Below are 12,589 nucleotides of genomic sequence, written 5' to 3'. Positions count from 1 at the left end.
TTGGACACACAAGGAATTTGTCTTGGTGCATATGCTCTCAGTATACATAAAAGAAAAGATACGTTCATCAAGGTACAACATTTACAACACAATTGATGGTCAATATATCAATATAAATCATAAGGATTGCCAGCAACAAAGTTACAGTCATACAGTCATAAGTGGAAAGAGATTGGTGATGGGAACTATGAGAAGATTAATAGTAGTGCAGATTTAGTAAATAGTTTGACAGTGTTGAGGGAATTATTTGTTTAGCAGAGTGATGGCCTTCGGGAAAAAACTGTTCTTGTGTCTAGTTGTTCTGGTGTGCAGTGCTCTATAGCGTCATTTTGAGGGTAGGAGTTGAAACAGTTTATGTCCTGGATGTGAGGGATCTGTAAATATTTTCACGGCCCTCTTCTTGATTCGTGCAGTATACAGGTCCTCAATGGAAGGCAGGTTGGTAGCAATTAAAATACAAGACTTTCAAATTGATTATGGCATCAGAGGATGTGACGTTTAACCCTTCACGCTGAACAATTTTCCTACCGTCTCACACCATCTACAAAGGTGCTGAGGGCCACTTGATAGCAAGGAAGCAGAATTGTAGAAGAAATTAATCTGCCCTTTTTTATCTATCATAATTCTGAGATGGACAGGGAAAGGGCCAGCATCTGGGTTGCTGTTTTTTTTTAAGAGACACATATAACTTTACAATTAATATCACTGACGTAAGATGATTTGCCAATCGCATATAAATCTACAGGATGTTTAATTGTTCCAAATGAATTGCCCATACAGGGAACATCTATAGTGGTGAAAGAACATTAAGATGACCTACATCCACTTACTTTAAAATAAACCCACTAAACTCAAGGATAAGATATAGATAGGACTGCATCAAATTCCCTGGATCTTGACAGACTATATTATAGTAATTGACCCATTCCAAATAATCAGAAAAGGGCAAACTCATAAATGTATTTCATTTCACAAGCAACTGAGACCAAGGGGGTTGAGGATTGTTGAAAGCTGAGGACAGGATAGATCAAGCACTAATGCATTTTAATCATCTTTTTCACCTCTTTATATAATAAGGCCTCAGGAATGACTGCACTATAGCTTTCCAACACTATAGATCCTGAAGAGATTTCCCTATATAGGTAGTTCTTGACTTACAACAGTTCATTTAATGATCATTCAAAGTTACAATGGCACTGAGAAAAGTGATTTATGACTGTTTTTACACTTATGACCATTGTAGCATCTCCATGGTCAAATGATCAGAATTTGGATGCTTGACAATTGCTTCCTATTTAAGATGGCTGCAGTGTCCCAGGGTCATGTGATCCCCTTTTGTGACCTTCTGACAAGCAAAGTCAATGGGGAAGCCAGATTCATTTAACAACTGTATTATTAACTTAACAACTGCAATGATTCACTTAACAACTTTGGCAAGAAAGGTCATAAAATGGAGCAAAATTCACTTAACAACCATCTCACTTAACCACATCAATTTGGGTCTCAGTTGTGGTCGTAAGTTGAAGACCACCTGTACATTTTTGTCAGAGAAGCATAGTATGCACCCTACATTTTCTTACAGAATTGTATCACTGCACATATTCTATAAAGATGATTTGACTTTAAGTGTTCAAGGAGGATGAAGCAAAGAACATATTCAATATAAAGATGTAATTTAAGCATATCTAAGGGTACACATTGGGGGAAATAATTATTTCAAACACTCACAGTGCCCTTGTCTTCCTATGGAATTGGGTTGTTAAACCTGGGATATCAAACTGCTGATTTTTGGAAATTAAATTTTAAGATACGAAAAGGTATGATTCAAAAATATTGATCTTTAACACTATGTATTGGAATTATAGGCAAAATTCTATGTCTTGGTGGCCTGGAAACTGCCCTTCTATTGGCAATGAGGAAGGATAAAATTCAGCTATTCAGATAAGAGCAGCAAACATTTGCAAGTCAAAATTTGTAGTGCTTCAAATATTTCTCCAACACTTCTCAAACATTCGTTTCATCAACTCCTTTTCTTTCTCTTCAGAAGGATGCGTAATTGTATTGGTAGGCATGAAGACCTACAGTTAGGAGAAACCTGTTCATATTTTGGATGCAAACATGAGTATATAAAAACTTATTGATGCCCTACATTAACTACTTGCTATCAATATGTAATCAGCCCCAGCACAAAGATATCAATAATGGAAATCAGATCAATGGGACAGAATAATGGCTCAGGGAAGCAATGTATCACTGCTGAATGGCTCTGAAAGTGACTATAAACCTTTGGATCCTGCCTAGCACCCACAAGGACAAGAAGAATCTTCACATCTGGAAGAAAGGCAGTGAAAGAATCACTAGGCATTTATTTATAACTCCCCTCCTCTGAAAAGCATTCTCTGACAGCCAAGGAAAACAAGTCTGTATGTGAGTTACACAAAGAAAAAGAAAACACATCCAGATTATAAATCCTTGGACAAAACTAATCAGATATAGCCAGGGGTGGGCTTCAAATATTTTTGGGCATGGCATGGCCATGATGGGCATGGCCTAATCGGCCTCCTGCACTACAGCAGGAGGGCGTTTTTGCCCTCCCCAGGCTCCAGAGGCTTTCCTCGAGCCTCTAGGAGGGTGAAAACAGCCTCCCCAGGCTCCGGAGGCCCCAGCCTTCCTGAACTTCCGGTAGGCCCATTTTTCACCCTCCCTGAGCCTCCGTGCGCACCCTGCACTTACCTGCATCCGAAACAGGCCGCGTGGGGACTTCTGGGAGGGGCAGGGTGGGGTGGGCAGGGCCAGCCAGTAGTTGAATTTGGGGGTTCTCTGAACTGCACAAAATCTTAGCTAGAGGTTCTCCCACACCCCTACGAACCCCCAGCAGCCCACCCCTGGATATAGCTTAAGAATTCTTAATGAAGAATATAGATATTCCTAAATTGTTTCTGCATGTGAAATATAAAATTACATTTAGTTAGCTGGTTTCATCAGAATTAATAATATGTTGGACTGTAAGATATCCCATTATGATTGTTCACCAATACAATATAAAATGCTAACATGGTGGAATCTCTTTCTGTCTCTCTCTTGCAATCTCTACTCATATCTGCTCTGGATGGTTCAGACAACTTCAAAAGCAAATTTAGGAATCCCACAGGAGAATGCAAAGGATAAGAAAGCAAGGAGATCACTACTGCTTAAACTCATAATGGATGTAGTCTATGGATTTCCTACCATTAATAAATCCATAATGAACCTTAGATTTTATTTTGCATTCATAACAAATATATTATTAGAATAATAAATAAATTAGCTGACAAGAAAAAGAGCCATCCAATATAATTTGAAAAATATTTTTTAAATGTTTAAAATATGAAGCAGCAATGATGCCTCTATTTCACCTCCTTTTTTTGTCATTTTCCCCGTATCTAATTTAGGCTATAAGAACTGTAGGTTAGAGACCATCAAACCAGAGTTTTGTAAAACAGCATTTATAAATACAGATGATGCTCACTTTCAGACTTCAACAAAAACCCCAAAGAGCACGTCACTCATTAAAACAAAAAGTGCCTGTGAATCTTCTTTAGCTGTGAATCCAAAAAAGCTCTTAGAGCTGGGATGCCTTCCCCTGTCATATGATGTCATTCCATCCTTGAAATATTTGATGTGTGCATATTGGCAAACCCTGTGATCTGGGATGCAGTCCAAACTCTGTATAATAATATGTCAGCAAGAAACCATGGACAATGTTAATTGTATCTGCTATGTATAGACAAAGACTAAGATAGTGGAAGATCTTTTAATAAGATACTAAAATTCACAGTTTATACTATGATGGGAATGCATACGATATAATGTTTCTGCATAAAGGTTTCTACATATGGAAAGATAGGCTATAACTTTTCTCCCTCACATTATGTTTGCTGTGCAAAGTATTTTTTTTCCTAAAGAAGCATTCCATTGCAAGATTCCTCCTGCCTTCTGAAGTGATACAATCCAGATATCAGTTAATAACTCTTTGTGACAACTAGGAATTAAGATGTTGCTAAAGGTTTAATATACATTTGGTAGTCATGTTGTTACATGATCCTACACATGTAAAATGGACAGCCATTGATGTCTTTGCACAAGGTGAGTTGTGATTTGCCCAGAATTTCCCAGAGAATTTTTTTTTTATTTAAATGTCCATCATCATGATTGCTTGATATATAGGAGGTGGGTTGGCATGATCTGTAAACTCCTCATATGTTTTAGTCCTACTTTAGCCCTGAAAGCTGGCTGGGTGATCTTGGGCCAGTCACTGTTTATCATTCCAACTTACCTCCCAGTATTGTTATTATGGGGAAAATAGGAGAATTTTGTGTTGGATATGTTCACCGCTTTGAATTATTTGTAAAACTAATAAAGGTGGGATACATTTTTTTTAAATGTCCTTGAGAAATTCAAAAGGACCCCCTTATTATGAACCTTTATTAAGTAGCATGTTAACAATAGTTTATTTAAGATAATAAATGCTATATGGATTGTTAAGATAGAACATAAGCATATAAATAAAACCTATTTAATTTGCACTTCTCTCCACTTTTTGCCACAGCTAATTATACTTCTGTTGTAAGGAAGAACAGCAGTAGACAACCGAACTAGAGATGCCCACGAAAAAGAGTGTTAGGGAACTGCAAATTATATAGGCTTTCTTTGTAACTTTCTCATCTGGCATGGCAGAACCAAAATCTGCAGAACAGAATGAAAAATCAAGGAGAAAACCCTAATGAGACAGTCCTCAACAATCACATTCATGGGAGCGGGACAAGCTGACAAGATGACTCAATAACAGAGCATGCTCAGTTGCCCACAAATACTGTAATGCTGCCTGTTTATGAGGGCGAATTATGCCTGAAAATTCTACACTGCGTTTGCAATGGTCCCACACTCCCAAATAAAAGCTTCCTCTGTGTCTTTCATTTCCTTGTTGCTTTCTTATCAGGAGGTAATCACACAAGAGAATTCACTGCAATTAACTTGGACTCTAGTCTAACCTGGAATAAAAAGAAAATCTATTGCAGCAAATATACATCACCTTCAACAACATGGGTAGGTTCAACCATTGGTAAATATCACCTTGTTCACAGTATTTGCTCTTCTTCTCTGCTAAAAAAAGACACTATTACAATCCTAAATTGAGGACCCAGATTGTTGGGGGCAAAATGCTGACTCTGTAAACCACTTAGAGAGGGCTGTAAAGCACTGTGAAGCTGCATATAAGTTTAAGTGCTATTGCTAAATATACACAGTAGTCAGCGCCAGGAATTGAAAACTTGACAAAATGTATGCTTTAAATTCATCATTTTCATTACTTATGGATTACCTGGTTTGAATGCTTGGTCTTCCTCTTGCAGGGACTTGCTCCTTGGTTCTTTAAGCAGACCTAAAAGTCAGCAGATGGGCAGTTTGGCATGCAGCTTTCTGTGCCATCAACTTGTTGCCATATCTAATAGAGCAGCTTTCAATGCTCTTGATCTCCTGTGTGCAAACACCCTGGCTTGATGGTTGATACCAGGCAGTGACCTCCCTTGGACAAAGTAACAGCTAAATGGGCAGCTGGAGTTGAATCTTCTGCCCATCTCTATTTTATTTGGCCAGTTGTGAGGCTTGGTATGCAGTTAGCACACTTCCTGCTTTGCAATTTTGGAGGTTTTTTTTCTTTGATTGCTTGTATCCTACTTTTATTATCTTTACAAATAACCCAAGGCAAACATATCCAACACACTTTCCTCCTCCTATTTTCCCCACAACAATAATCCTGTGAGGTGAGTTGGGCTGTGAGAGAGTGACTAGCTCAAAGTCAGCCAGCTGGCTTTCATGTCTAAGGTGGGAATTAAACTCATGGTCTCCTGCTTTCCAGCCTGCTATGTTAATCACTAGACCAAAGTATCTCTGATGTCACAATTTTATCTTAATTCAGGCTGAGAAGAGCTTTATAAAGTGCTCCAACACTGGAAATTTTTAAGAAGATGTTAGACAACCATCTGTCTGAGATGGTGTAGGCTTTCCTGCCTGGGCGGGGGGTTGGACTAGAAGGCCTCTAAGGTCCCTTCCAACTCTGTTGTTGTTATTATTATTATTAAATTACATACCAATGCAGCTTGAAACTATGTGGCAGCTGGAACTGAAGAGCAGAAACGAGTCAGAGTTGTAGTATGATGCCTTCTCAGGGCAAAGTGTTGCCCAGAATAGGGTTGTCAACCTAAGATCATTGACAAACACCCAACCATGCCAACACTGACTCTGGTTTGGTCAAACTGCAAGAATATTACTTAGAAAAACAGAGTTAGAAATCAGGGAATCAGTGTGTGAAAAGGTCTTCAACTATTTTGTCTTGCTGAAAACCAACTGGGAATGGTCATTTTAATAACTGTATTAGTGTCTGATCAATTATCATACAAAAATGTTTTATATTACTTTATAAAGTATTATAAAGTAAGTTATACCTAACTTAATGGTTATTAAAATAGCTCTTGTAACTTTGTTTAATAATAAGTGTTCTCAAATGCTCAATGGTCACCATTTTACTTCAGCAAAAGCCAGATGCATAAATTGTCAGAAAAGTTGATAATCCCCAAATTAAAGCCAATTCTGGGTAAGAATTGCCTCAAGAATTATCAGTTCACTGAATATGCATAGCAATTTAATTACTTTTTAATCAGAGACCTTTCCTTATAATATTGAAGGTGGGAGCAGTAGACATAAAATTTCAGCCATATCACTTGGAAGTCTACAACAAAATTCCAACTAGAAGCTCAGTAGACCAAAAACAATAAAAATTGCTACTTCCCTTAAAGCTCTTTTTAAATGCTTTCAATTTAATTTAATTTATTTTATTTAGGGGGGTTCCTGATTAATGCTATAAATCAAATCATTTTTCTTCTAACCCATATTGAAGTTTAAGAAAACATTTCTTGAACATGTCATCTAAATGACATATAAAGTACATAGCAATACTAGTACAAGGAGACTGAACTTCTAAAGAAAAGAAAAACAAAACAAGAGATGCACAAGTATCTCTGTGAATGTATGGATCAATACAAAAATCAGATTCTTGATACAATCTTAGAATAAGCAGAGGAGGGGAGCATAGATAGAAAAATTGATATATGGCATTCTCATCTTTTTGTAATGCCTTCCTTAATTATTGTTTTAGATGGTGAAAGGTGACATAGAAAGCAGCCATCTTGGATTCTGTCATCCATCCTACCTACAGTAAAAGTAATAAAGGCAAACATTCCCCATAACAACCTGAACATTTACTTTTCTTTAAGTAATATTGGTAAATGTTTCCAGATCTTTAAAATCATTTGATGGTGACATAATTTGTATTTTTAGCTTTCTAGCACTGGTTTGAAACCTCATATTAAATTTTCATTCTCAGGCTCAGCTTTTTAAGGGCAAGTCCCACAAGTTTGCATGAGCTCACAAGAAAAAGAAGCAATGGTTAATGACACAATTATGCTCATCTTGTTACAGAGCTAGACACAGCTGAATAAGAAGAAAAAGTAAAACTAAATTGCTCATTTTATATGTAGATGTATTGATTAGCTTCACAAGGCACGAAATTGAAAGAGCAAGTATTTTTATTACCGGTAATTACTATAATCTTAAACCCCTATCATTTCCCAAACGCTTTACAGAGGTTCCAGTTGTTGTAGTAGCAATCAAAATAACACAGTCCATTAAAAAAAACAAAACAGGAATGGGGAAGTAAGAGAAAAATGTGGACATTTTCTTCATATGCAGTTGGATATTTATGACTAGCAGAAACATAAGTTCTCCTGAATAGTGATGAATATAAAAGAGATACCATCAGCATCAACCAAATGTATAGCTTCTCCATCACCCTCTGCTCAAGCAGGAAACCCTATACCATTTCCGACAAATGATTGTCCATTCTCTTCTTAAAAACCTCCAGTGTTGTAGCAACCATAATCTGTTTTCGGTTTTCCACTGATTAACTGTTCTGTCAGGAAATTAATTGTTCTGTCAGGAAATTTCTCCTTAGTTATAGGTTGGTTCTCTCCTTGATTAGTTTCCATCCACTATTTCTTGTCCTGATTTCAAGTGTTTTGAAGAATAGGTTGAACCCCTCTTCTTTGTGGCAGCCTCTTAGATATTGGAACACTGGTATCATGTCACCCCTAGTCCTTCTTCATTAAAATAATGAATATAATTGAACATATGAAAATAATTGAATAATGAAAATAATTCCCAATTCCTGCAACTGTTCTTCATATGTTTTATTTTTATAGAGCCCAGCAGTCTGTTCTCACCGTAATCAAGCCGTGGTGGTGCAGTGGTTAGAATGCAGTATTGCATGCTATTTCTGCCAACTGCCAGCAGTTCACTTCTCACTGGCTCAAAACTGACTCAGCCTTCCATCCTTCCAAGGTTGGTAAAATGAGGATCCAGCTTGTTGGAGGCAATATGCTGACTCTTGTAAACCACTTAGAGAGGGCTGCAGAGCACTGTGAAGCGGTGTATAAATCTAAGTGCCATTGCTATTTTTAAAAAACTGGCTAATTTAGTGTTTTTTTAAGAAAATAAGCATTAAATGCAGTTCCTCTGCAAGCAATGGCAATGGAATATGTTAATTACTACATGAACACTAAATCACAGTTTGCCTATGATATGTACCAGAATGAAAAAAAATAAAGTTGGAGGGGGGAGATATCGAATAAAAGCTTATTTCACATGGAAACACAAATACTTTATTATAATACCACCCTGTCTTAAAACTACTTAATGGCCTTAAAATAATATAAAGTAACACCAGCTTTGTATAACACATAATTAATCTGTGAACCTACAACTTTAGCAGAATGCAGGGTGGATTAGAACTGCTACATGAACATTAAGAACACTTATGTCTTTATTCCAAAAGGTACATTATTTAGAAGGAACATAAATCCCCAGATGACATGGTCTAGTAAACCGATCATAAAACAGCAAGATTGGGATAGACAAAGTATTCTAAGAGTAATCACCTTTAGATCTGTCTCTGACTCGGATGGTATTAGCCACTAGAGACAGGAGATATGAGACTGAAAGTAGTTGGACTTGGTTTGACAAATCCTTTTAACTATCAGATTAAGGATCATGTGTACAAAAATATCTCTGATACTGAGTTTTCCTAGATACCTTTTAATGTTACTAGTGATGTAACTAGTCTTCTACTGGTAGTATTTAAAATGTTTATTGTGTTTCTTTGATTTCCTCTCATCTACCATTCTAAGTGTGATAGAGATATACTAAGTTTGATTTTTTTATTTTATTTTATTTTATTTTGCTAAATTCTTGTAATTCGCAGGGATAGATCAGACCATTAGAGAGGCTTAACTCTACATGGAATAATCAGAACATGGGAATAGCACATTTTACAAAGATTTCAACTATCTAAAGTTGGCAGACCAGATTCAAATTAAAATGCTAAACTTCTCAAATATATAATACTAGCAATATTTAATTCAAGGCATTGCAATAAAACTCTAACTTTTTTTCCTCTTTTGTCCATACTGCCAAGCAAATCTTTATGTTTGGTAAGACATTCAGTTTGCAAATCCATAGTGCCCATTTGAAAATTGTTTATGTCTCTTTCCTGGATGTAAAGCTTCCCAGAGGCTTTGCTGGTGTCACTGAACATATTTCATGGACAGCAAGCTGCTTAAATTATTATCCTAATCTTTGTAGCTACATAAAAGCCCAAGGAATTATTACCCGTTTAAAGCTAGAACTAGTACAAGATTCATCTAATGCTAAGTCTCTCTATACTGAATTCTAATACAGTAGAACCTTTGGTCATGAACACTTCTGACCACAACCAAATCGGGTTCCGACCAAAGAATTCACAATTTTTTTTTCCGCAGCCGATTTCCCCTTCCATGCTATTTTTTTTGTAAGCGCCAAATTTCCAAAATTAGGTTCAGGTCACAACCAAATCAGGTTGTGACCAAAGTCTTTTTTTTTTTTTTTTTTGAAACATAATATGAGTAAAAAAAAAATAGAAATGTATAATCAACAATTCCAAGGAAGTCGATTGCATTTTCTTGAACATGTGGAAGATCATAGGATGAGTAAAGAAGGTACAGTTTTATTCACAGTTCAAACAAAAATACAGATTCTCCAGTTCTTCAGAAAATAATACTAATATATGTTTGTCAGTCTTCAAATAATTGTTCTTCTTATTTATATGCATTCTAAGGATGATGATTTCTTTCTGTATTCTATATCAGGGGTCTCCAACGTTGGCAACTTTAAGACTTGTGGACTTCAACTTCCAGAGTTCAACCTCAACCAAAGCTGGTTGAGGAACTCTGGGAGTTGAAGTCCACAAGTCTTCAAGTTGTCAAGGTTGGAGACCCCTATTCTATATAATAGATAGAAATCACAGTTGTAAAAAAAAAAATAATAGAGGAACCAGAACAGATCAACAAAACCAACCCAAGGCAGTAAGTACTGAAAGAGCTAAATAAACTCAAACAATTATTAGATTTACTGGAAATAATAGAACTCAAAAAGAAGATAAAATGTTATAAAATTTATTTTTATTAATCGAACTTATATACCGCACCATCTCCCGTAGGACTCATTTTAATTATGCAAAGATGCCAGAATTATTTGTATTTTTCTGGTTTATTTGCATAGCAAATCATAACAAAGAGAGGCAGAAGGATGATAACAGCAACAGAGAAATTGTTCTACAAGATTGGAAATAATAGAAAAATTTGCAGAATTTTATAAGGAATTATATTCTAAATTTAAAATTGACAGGGAAATATAAATGCATCATCATTCCTTAATTTGTGAGTCATGAATGTATGAAAACATGCATTAAAGATTCAGAAATTAAAGAATTCACTCAAGAAGACAAACTCTTAAAAAATATATAACAATTCAAGAGATAACTTTTAATAGTTGTTATAAATGTTTATTTGCATCCTGTTTTGATAAACAGTGGTTGACTAAAACAGTATGGATAATGAGTAAATACAGAACACCAAATAAATATTTAGACAGATGTCTTTTTGGGCAAGTGTTATAATAAAAATAATTGGCTGACATCAGTTGCTGCAATTTGAAGAAGCCTGTCAACATTTGTCATTATTTGCAACAGAACCACTGGGAATGTTTACTGGTACATTACATTTAAAGGAAAATGCTCTTTTGCTCACAGGTTTTTCATACCATGTACAGAAGATAATAGAAATTCACTTTAAATCCATTGATCCTAAACTCTTCTGACCCAAAACCTAATTTCACAACCTTACTTTCCTTCCTAACGGCATTATTTCTATAGATCTTGAGACAAACATTTTTATGCTACTGATTCTGAGGGGTGAGTATAATCATTTCTATTTTTGTTCTAATCAATATTAAAATAGTAGTTCTCAATAATTATATTGGGTAATAAGATTGTTATCGTTGAAAGAAAAATAAAACTAAGCTTTTCTGGTACATATTGCTTAATTGGATTCATGCTTAATAAAGTAATAGTTGCAGAAATATTATGATTTTCTTAATCTCATCTATAGGCTAACAAACATTTCTTTGTGACTCTCACATATGATAGTTTGCACTTTTATTCATCATTTTAATAGAATGTATTATCATTTCCAGAAAAGACCATTATAATACTACGACTACGACAGGTGGCATCTAACAAAAAAGCCTTTCTACTAATTAGATGTTTTTTTGAAAACAGGAAAGAGGTGCAGCCTTCTACCATCTCCAGACCCCTCCAAATCTGTTCCAAAGGGATGGGGAATCTTCCAGTGCACTTCGGAATGGGAAGGAGCAGGAGGGTGAGAGGCAAATTCATTGCCTGAATATACATCCAATCCCAAATCCAATATTGGATTTTGCCCCTGAGGTTTTCTATGATGATACATAGCCAAGAATACAACACTCTTAATTTAAGAGAAAGGAGAATAAAATAGCTACATTAAAGTTTTTTTTTCCATTCTGTCTTGTTAAGAGGGTCTGGAACAGTTTTATGTTTGATATATATTGAAGAAACTTGCGTCCACAGCTCCCATAGTATATCTCCAGTTAGAAACTAAATTTATATCAGCAGTATGACATCCAGAGGCTAAGAAAAAATGGTGGGTGGATTACACAAAGTACAAATGAGTATCATTGCCTCTGGACTAAACATAAAAATGTTGCTGACATTCTTCTTAAAAGAGTTGGCTATGCATCTTGCTAGCTGCCTACATATGCTTTTCTGGGAGAGGAAATGTTGGAATAATCCATGTAGTTGGATTTTATTTTATTTACACAGGGGAAATGTGAATATTCTATGAATAATGAATGGCAACATTTAAAAATGCATCTATAAACATAAGAAAATCATTTAAGTTTTAAAACATACACTCGTACACTCTCTTACACCCACACACCCCAGTATTTCCACAGATGAAGGTGCAAAATTCTGCATTCTGTATAGATATGATTGCCACCTTACCTACAAGGAGAGAAAGAGATAGTGGAGCTTCTGCTATCTATCTTCAGCCCAAAGAAACTAGGTAAAGGTAAAGGTTCCCCTCGC

At 35.8% G+C, this 12,589-nt stretch overlaps 1 long non-coding RNA gene across 1 annotated transcript; it reads left to right on the top strand.

Annotated features, from left to right (window-relative positions):
• The first annotated feature begins 8,298 nt into the window (after positions 1-8,298).
• On the top strand, positions 8,299-12,146 carry LOC131194343 (uncharacterized). The gene is made up of 3 exons (XR_009154147.1): positions 8,299-8,433; positions 11,339-11,377; positions 11,744-12,146. It is a non-coding gene; the product is annotated as an uncharacterized LOC131194343 (long non-coding RNA).
• Positions 12,147-12,589: the final 443 nt, after the last annotated feature.

The sequence above is a fragment of the Ahaetulla prasina genome, chromosome 1, assembly GCF_028640845.1.
Source record: "Ahaetulla prasina isolate Xishuangbanna chromosome 1, ASM2864084v1, whole genome shotgun sequence".
In the NCBI taxonomy this organism is placed as follows: domain Eukaryota; kingdom Metazoa; phylum Chordata; class Lepidosauria; order Squamata; family Colubridae; genus Ahaetulla; species Ahaetulla prasina.
Note: the sequence above shows the minus strand (reverse complement) of the source record. Positions and strands in the feature narration are given on the sequence as shown.